Genomic DNA, 7,962 nt, shown 5'->3' with positions numbered 1-7,962 from the left:
GAGGGGCTCTGCCTAACATGGACTGGGATTTTATTCCAGAGTGAAGGGAGCCTCTGGGTTATGAATCTGTCCCTCCAGCATGTCCTATTTATTTCTGTGTTGAGGTTCAAATCTCTCGCTCGCGTAGCTCTGGTGGATTTGGATTTTCTGAGGTGGAGCATGTGCATTAATTCCGGGTTGGACATGGCCTTGTACGTCAGGCATAGATCGCCTCTGAGTAGACGGTATGCTACTGAGTAGAGAAGGAGTTTCTTTAGCCGGGCAGCATATGGCATATGTTTGAGTCCCTTGATCCTTTTGGTGAGGTACTTTTGGGGTCTTTCCAATTGCTGCAGGTGTCGGGTAAGGTACATCCCAAATGGGGCATTGTACTCAATTATGGGCCTGATGAGGGAAGAGTAAAGGGGCACAATGACTTCTCCCGATCTAGATGTGAATCCCTTCATGATAAGGTGGGCAAAATAGAAGGTCTTTCTAACCACTTTGGCAATGTGTGTGTCAAACGAGAGGTTACTGTCAACTTGGGTCCCTAGGTCCCTAATTACTTCTTCCGTACTTAATGGATTACCACCTATGTGATAATTTGTGGGCACTTTGTTTTTCCCAAAGGGTATGACTATACACTTTTTGGCGTTTAGTTTAAGGCCATGGCTCTGGCACCAGTTTTCCGTTTCTATGAGACCCTTCTGAAGGATGTTTGTGTCCACTGGAGAATCAATTATGGCACCCAGTTTGCAGTCATCTGCGAACCTGGTCAGCCACAATCCTCCCATGTTAGCCTGTACCTCAGAAAAATAAATATCGAACAAGAGAGGTCCCAGGACTGAGCCCTGTGGGACGCCACTTGTGACTGGTTTAGAATATGACATGGCTCCAGCAGTTCTGACCTTGTGGGTTCTGTCCTTGAGCCAAGTTTGCAACCCATCCTATGACATGGGGGTTTATATTTAAGCTGGAGAGCTTGTCTATGATGCCCGAGTGGGGTATTGTGTTGAAGGCTTTTGCAAGGTCAAGGTAGGCTGTGTGGACTACCTTACCCTCGTCAATGGCCTTGGTGACTGTTTCAAAGAAGTCGATCAGGTTCAAGAGGCAGGATCTGCCCTTAACAAAGTCGAATTGGGTAGGATCCAGTGTCTGTAGGTCCCCAATATCTTTGTTTATGAGTTCCATAATGATCCTCTCCATAGCTTTGCAGACCAGGCTTGTCAAGCTTATGGGGCGGTAGTTTCCAGGGTCCGTAGAAGCACCTCCTTTGTGGAGTGGGACCACTGTTGCTGTACGCCATTCTTTGGGTACATATCCTGTTGCCTTATGTGTGGGTTTAGCTCTTCTTGGAGTTCATGTAGCACGCAACCCGGGACACCGTCTGGTCCCATTGATGCTGTGTTTTCAGCTTTGGAGAGGGCGGCTCTCACCTGGGCATCTGAGATTTCAGGGAGGCAACACTCTGCTGGGATAGATATTTGTCCTTTTGGGGGGGAGAAAAATTTGCAGTGAACCTGTCTGCTAGTATGTTGGCAATGTCTGTGGGTTCAGTGTATTTTTTGTCATTTTGGACTAACTCTGAACATATCTGGGAGTTTCCACTCAGGTTTCTAACATAACTAAAGAAAGCCTTGTGATTACCTTTAGTGTCTTGTGCAATTTTTCTCTCAAAGTTGGCCTTGGATGATTTTATGAATGATCCTAGTTTTTTGCTAGTACTGATCAAAGATGCCTTCCCTTTTAGGGATTTTGCTCTATCATGTAGTAGCTTCCTCCTTCTGTTGTACAGCTTATTTATGGCTGGGGTCCACCAGACAGGATGCCTGCCTTTGGGGGAACGGGTCTTGGTTTTATTTGGGATTGCATGATGCATGCATTCCTGTAGGTGTCCACAGAATGCGCTTATAAAGGATTCAGCAGAGTGGACTGTTGTGCTAAAGCGGGCTTTATAGCAGGGGCTTATAGAAAGAGCTAGGAAATGGCCCAAAACGGCCAATAAGCTACAAGTTACTGGGCTGGAACCACTCCTTTAAGGACAGATAGGCTGCTCAGAGCTCCCCGCTCCCACTGGTGAACAAAGAAGCTTCCTCCTATCCAAACAAGGATATGGGCAACACAGGAACTATGACACAGCCCAGAGATCAGCAATACCTGAAGACTGGACTATTCTAGTTCAGTAAAGGCGGGAAACAAGGATATTTTTTTTTGTTTTTTTTTACGAAGTCACAGAAAATAGATACAGTAACAACAGTAAATGCTTTAAATCGGCTAGCGCACTTGAGTTTGTAGCCTACCAGTTAAACTGAGCAAAAACAAACTTTAAAGTGCAAAAAAGTTCAGGAAAACAAACAATAATGCAGTAAATCAACTTTGCAGAGCTTATTTAGTTATAGAAACTCGCTTTTCAGCGAGAAAAAGCAGTCGGAAATAAGTAACCAAAAAATACTTATAAATCAATGGAAAGTCACTCTTCCACTCGCTGCTGCTTGTAGAACTCTGCAGGACACCACAAGGAGCTGAGCATGCACTACATGTCAGTGTCTCATGACTATTTGTCTGTAAGCCATGTGAAAAAAATGTTTTGCAGTCTTAGAAAGAACCCACTGCTTAGTTCTCTGTTAAATACAACAGGTAAATCATAATCTGTTCTCTTATTCTTACAATCATGCAGTGATTTTGCCTCTGTTTAGAGATGTGACAGAAAAGCTTCTAAGTTACACTTAACTAGTTAATCCAGTAAACAGGGACTGTATGGAAAAATACAAAGAAAAGGTGCCTGAATTTCAACATTTCGAATTACTTCCAGACAGACAGGTTTCAGTAGAGGAATTAAGCAGTGCAGTCTAAAACCTCCTTGGTTGTAGAACTTCTGTACAGATGCACTATAGCACATTTGTTTCTACAAGCACATTAATACAGAGTCCATGGCATTGTACAAAGCATAAACACAACAGCACGTGATACACAGTTCCGCTGTTGCAGAGTAATGGAATGCCCCAAGTACAGCCCCTGAGACAATAATGCTATGCTGTGCTGTACGGGAAATCCCTCACACTGAATCAGAATGAAGGTGTGCACTCTCCTTGAACTTCAAGTTGAACAAGCATGTGTGTTACAAAAACAGAATCAGGACAGCACACTGAAAATACATTCATCTGAACATTTAGGTCCCTTAAACACAATGAGATAGATGTACTTTGAGTACAGAACCTCTGCCTCTGATGAAACTGGGGAAGGGTCAGAAGTATTATTTCAGAGGCACAATGCATACATATGCAGTTTACTCACACCAACATGTGGACCTTCCAACTTGTTCATAAGTACAGATTAAACTGAAGGTGCCCTCACCCTCCATATTAGCAGGGCACATGCAGCTCATATGGCTGGTTTTCAGATACGCTTGGGGTGATCTGACAGAACACTGAATTTGCTGAACATGCTCCATGAATAATGTATTACATTTACTAAAGTTTCTGTTTTGTGCTTCATTTTCTAGCATCATCACCATCTATCTAGATGTATTTATTTTTCCAATTCACTAATCAGGTAAGGTGGCACCCTACTACTGTGATACTGAAGATGAATGCAAACACTGCTTTACTTTAGACAGGATGGATGGCTTTCAAGGAAGACCAAGACACAAGACACAAAAATACAGTTACAGATACATTCTGCTGTTCGATTAACAATCAGACACATGCATAAACTGTGCACATTCCAAATTCTGCCTAAGCAGACCCCTCTCAACTTTGTAGTACACCAAAGCAAACTGACATAAGACGAGTTAGAGTAAACATGTAATGTAATATCATAGATCACTGCTTCTGACTCCTTACTCATCACATTCAGCTGAAGTATCACTTTCAACTACAACTGAAAAACGCATCATCAAGTCAATGTATGAGTCACCTGCTCAGCACAAGAAGTGCACTATAAATAAATAAACTAAACCATCTATTGTGCACAGCGCTCAACCTCTTTGTTCAAAAATATTGCCACAAAGCCGAAAATAAATGATGGGGGGGATGGGGGAGGTTAATGGCCCCAAATCAGGGATCTTTAAATATTAATCTGATTCACTCAGTTAATAGAATAGAAGTTGTTGCATTAACATGCATTTTCTGAAGGATTTTTCAAACTCTGAACACTGGCATTATCGAATGACTATAATACCTCAGTGATTTACCAGGAACTCAAAAAAGTATGATGGACAGGCAAAAGCTCGCACTACACACGCACACACTAATGTATGCATACAAATGCATGCAGCACGTGCTCTTTAAGTTTTGTTTACGTTCATGACCCCTCCCAAAATGTACACACATACATACGGCTGTCCACTGAGAGGTTAATAGCAGCTCACACAAAACAGGAACCTTGAACATATTCTATTTGGCCAGGGGGTGGGGCTGAAGTTTCATCATCAGCTGCTGTATGGGAGGAGTGGCCGTATCCAGTTTATGTTGGTCAGTGAAAATGACTCACTCATTCACATGGATCCAGCAGACACATTCACACCCTCCCTGTAATTAAATCATAGGCATCTGATGTCCTTCCTATACCTGTCCTTCCTCCCTGACAACCACAAAAAGTTACTCAGATCCCTTCTGCAATATGAGGCACTTCCCCATCCTTCAGTCTGTCTTTGGGAAAGAATTTAGTGCATGTAATACATGACTTCCAACTACAAGACACCTTGACTTCAAGACCTCTCCTGAAAATAAACTTCATAATCCCTCCCAATCCTATGGTGAAATTAACTGCCCAGCAAAACAGTAGTATGATGCAATAATACACCCCCCAATTATAAGTAACAGCTTTTGAAACTAATCCCCTTCCTCACAAAACCAATAACAGCCTCCCATGAATTAAAGTGCTCCAATGGAATAATAATAATGCCCACAACTACCCCAAGTTCTCTTAAAAATGACAACACTTTCAAAATTCCCAAATCAGCTGCAATTCATATGAACAGCCTCAACCCTAAGTCAGCCAAAAAACTTAGTAACAACGTGCCTTCCATCCTTAGAAAAATTATGATCTAAATAACCTGTTAAATTGTGAGATATGAATATAAATGCATAATCAGCTCCCATTCACACGTGGTATTACTCAGTGACTGAAAGTATTAACCCATACATATCCAGATGTACACTAAAATGTCTAACATGAAAATTACTTAGTGTGTAGAGAAAACTCTATACATACAGAAAGAGAAATACACACACAAAAGCAATCTTCACAAAGACACAAGTAAATGCAAATAAAAAGCTAACAGTAAACATCAACAAAACTTATACCTTAAGATGCCTCACACACACGGCACAGATTAGGATAATCAATCAGGAAACTGGTACCTCTTTTCCTGCCTTGCCAGGTATACAATCCACACACCGGTACAAAGACTAATACCAGTAAAATATGTCACTGTAGAAGTCTCCTGCTGGATCAAAAAATGATGTCTTTGTCAAATCTCTCTACAATGCTAAGTTCTTTAACATCCCGAGCAAGTCTGCAGTGCTTCAAACTTCACAAGGAACAAGGAGCTGATAGCAGCCAGAGAAGGAAGGAACGACTTTTTTTTTTTTTCCCAGCAGATTCTCAAAGAAAAGTACTTCAGTGATCAGCAGTTCAGAGGAAAAAAGGCTCTGTGTAAAACCTAGTAGTAGGTGCTTCCTAGTGAGACTGGAGACTGAATGAGCGTGCGGCCACACACGGCTAATAATGAACTAATCCAGGGATGAGTGATACCATGTACTCAGCTGAAGTGACTAAAGCTTTCTCTGAACTGTGAGAGCATGAGTACAGAATTTGTGTGCAGACTGTCCCCTAATGAGTCAGAGGCAGAGGGAGGGTAAGGAGGAGCTGTGTGTGTGTGGATGCTCGTGTGTCTTTGGTGATTGGCTTAGACAGGAGTGAGATCACAAAATCCACCCACCACGGGATTCCCTTTTTTCTATTCTTCCTTCTTCTTCTTAAGGTAGTCTGCAGTAGCTCTGGAGCAAATACTTGTCACTATGTATAGTGAGCTTGTGTACAAAATACAGTACACTCAACAACAATAACGTTTTTTTCAGTACTGTGATCCCAGCACACCTTACTATAAATGCAAAGTTACTCCCAGTGTAGGGCACATCTGCTGCAAACTGTGCCCTGGGCAGCAGCTTGAAGATCTCTGCAGCACATTTGGAATGCTGGCTGTGATTACTAAATGCTACTCTTAAGCACTGTTGCAAGGGACAGTTTGGACAGAATAATGTACTTAACTACGACATCCATAATTATAAACCTACAAAGTTAGCAAAGAAACTCAGACATTCGGTAACAAAAAAGAATTGAATGATTCTGCCCACATCTTTGCTAATTGGATAAGCTATCCAACACTTGTTAAACGGCCAGGTTTAACTCAGGACCTGTTCCCATTACACTATTATTGTCTGTACACTACTCAAATATTATATCACTTCCTTTTGTTTGCGATTCATGCATGTGGTCACCTATCTCTTGCTGAAAAGCTTTCTCTGGCCACTCTCCTGCTTACACATACCTATGTACTTTGTGCCAATCTACTCTTATACAGACTACACAGTTAACTTGATTTTTACTCAGTTTGTTGACTGGGTGGGTAAGTCTCTCTAAGCCAGTAGTCTCTTTTTTAAGATAATGCAGTGAAATGTATCACCATTCATTTAAGCACGCAAACAGTAAATGCACTAACAAATATTAAGTCATGACAAAGAAGAACATTATTCATACACAGAAGACCCTATAAGAATTGGTTTGATTAATACTTCCAGAGACTGCACAACACGTTAGAAATGATTCAGTGTGTTCTATAGGAAACTGTTTGGCATATCACTAACTACACACTTCGGTTGTCAGGACAAACCACTTAAAAACCGTGCCATATGGATTCTTTCAAAATAATTTTATTGAATACCTTTGTTTGTGCCAGCACACACTACAAACTACAGTGGAGTGCTAAGTTCTGAGATAAACAGTCCTCCACCTTGGGGCTCCAAGTTTATTGTACCTGAAAGCTTTGTGGCCGGCATGCATCGGAATCCCTCCATAGGAGCAGCAGCCCAAAACACTATTACCATATGTGCATCCAATTACAAAGGACAGATAAGAGCATTACATCTCAATTGTGTAAACAGATAAATAGCTTTAAAACAGTGCCATTTACTTAATTTACAAAGGCCTTGTGATGGAAAAGTGTTAATTTGAATTTGTTTGCTGAGGTAGAGCACTGATCAATTCTGACCAATTTTATTCTGGGGTCAAAACTAACCACACATACAAAACAGACAAGAGTACCATGACAGAAGTGACAGTAAAGCAGTACTATGTTAGAGTAATGCTCTGAATACATATTTAAGTGAGATGTGAGTAAGCAACATGTGTGTACTGATGCAGTGAGAACTCCTCTTATTTGGCACCTATTAACATGCAAGTTCAAGCTGGAGCATTAAGTTTGAATGAAAAAGTCAAAGAATTTATTATAAATAAATTCTGTCTTCTTCCCATGCTGTCAGGTCTATAGAGCAAAAAGACAACATATCAATATCACAGTGAGTATGTTAGAGGCCTGAATCCATCCATTTATACCATCTCCCCCAACATGGACTCAGGTTGTCACATCAACACAATGTTTACTCCACTGGGTGGCTAGCACTGTCGTAGCACACACACACACACACACACACACACTCACACACACATGACCATTTTATTCTGTCTAATCCAACTACTGCATGTCTTTGGTATGTGGAAAAAAACATGAGTACCCACAAAAAACCCACGTGAACACAGGGAGCATATGCAGACTCTGCAAACAAGGCACCACAGTCGAGTTTCAAACTGCAGAACCTCTTGCTGTCAGGCGACACTGTGCTGCCAGTGACATTGAAAATTCTCCTGACAGTCTGGCTATTTCTGAAACCTGGATAAAGCCTGTTTAGTCTCTGCCTTGTA

At 41.5% G+C, this 7,962-nt stretch overlaps 1 protein-coding gene across 5 annotated transcripts in view; it reads right to left on the bottom strand.

Annotated features, from left to right (window-relative positions):
* Positions 1-5,771, bottom strand: part of KDM6B (lysine demethylase 6B) — a 175,710-nt gene extending 169,939 nt beyond the window's left edge. For 3 of the 5 annotated variants that reach the window (XM_044077326.1, XM_044077328.1, XM_044077329.1), the window contains exon 1: positions 5,286-5,771. The gene's annotated coding sequence lies outside the window, so the exon portion shown is untranslated. The remainder of the gene's footprint in view (positions 1-5,285) is intronic. The other 2 variants (XM_044077327.1, XM_044077330.1) reach the window with 2 other exon arrangements.
* Between the last annotated feature and the right edge of the window lie 2,191 nt (positions 5,772-7,962).

This window comes from Protopterus annectens, chromosome 7.part0 (genome assembly GCF_019279795.1).
Source record: "Protopterus annectens isolate FY-2018-M chromosome 7.part0, PAN1.0, whole genome shotgun sequence".
Taxonomy (NCBI): domain Eukaryota; kingdom Metazoa; phylum Chordata; order Ceratodontiformes; family Protopteridae; genus Protopterus; species Protopterus annectens.
The sequence above is the reverse complement of the archived record's forward strand: the minus strand, read 5'-3'. Positions and strand labels throughout refer to the sequence as shown.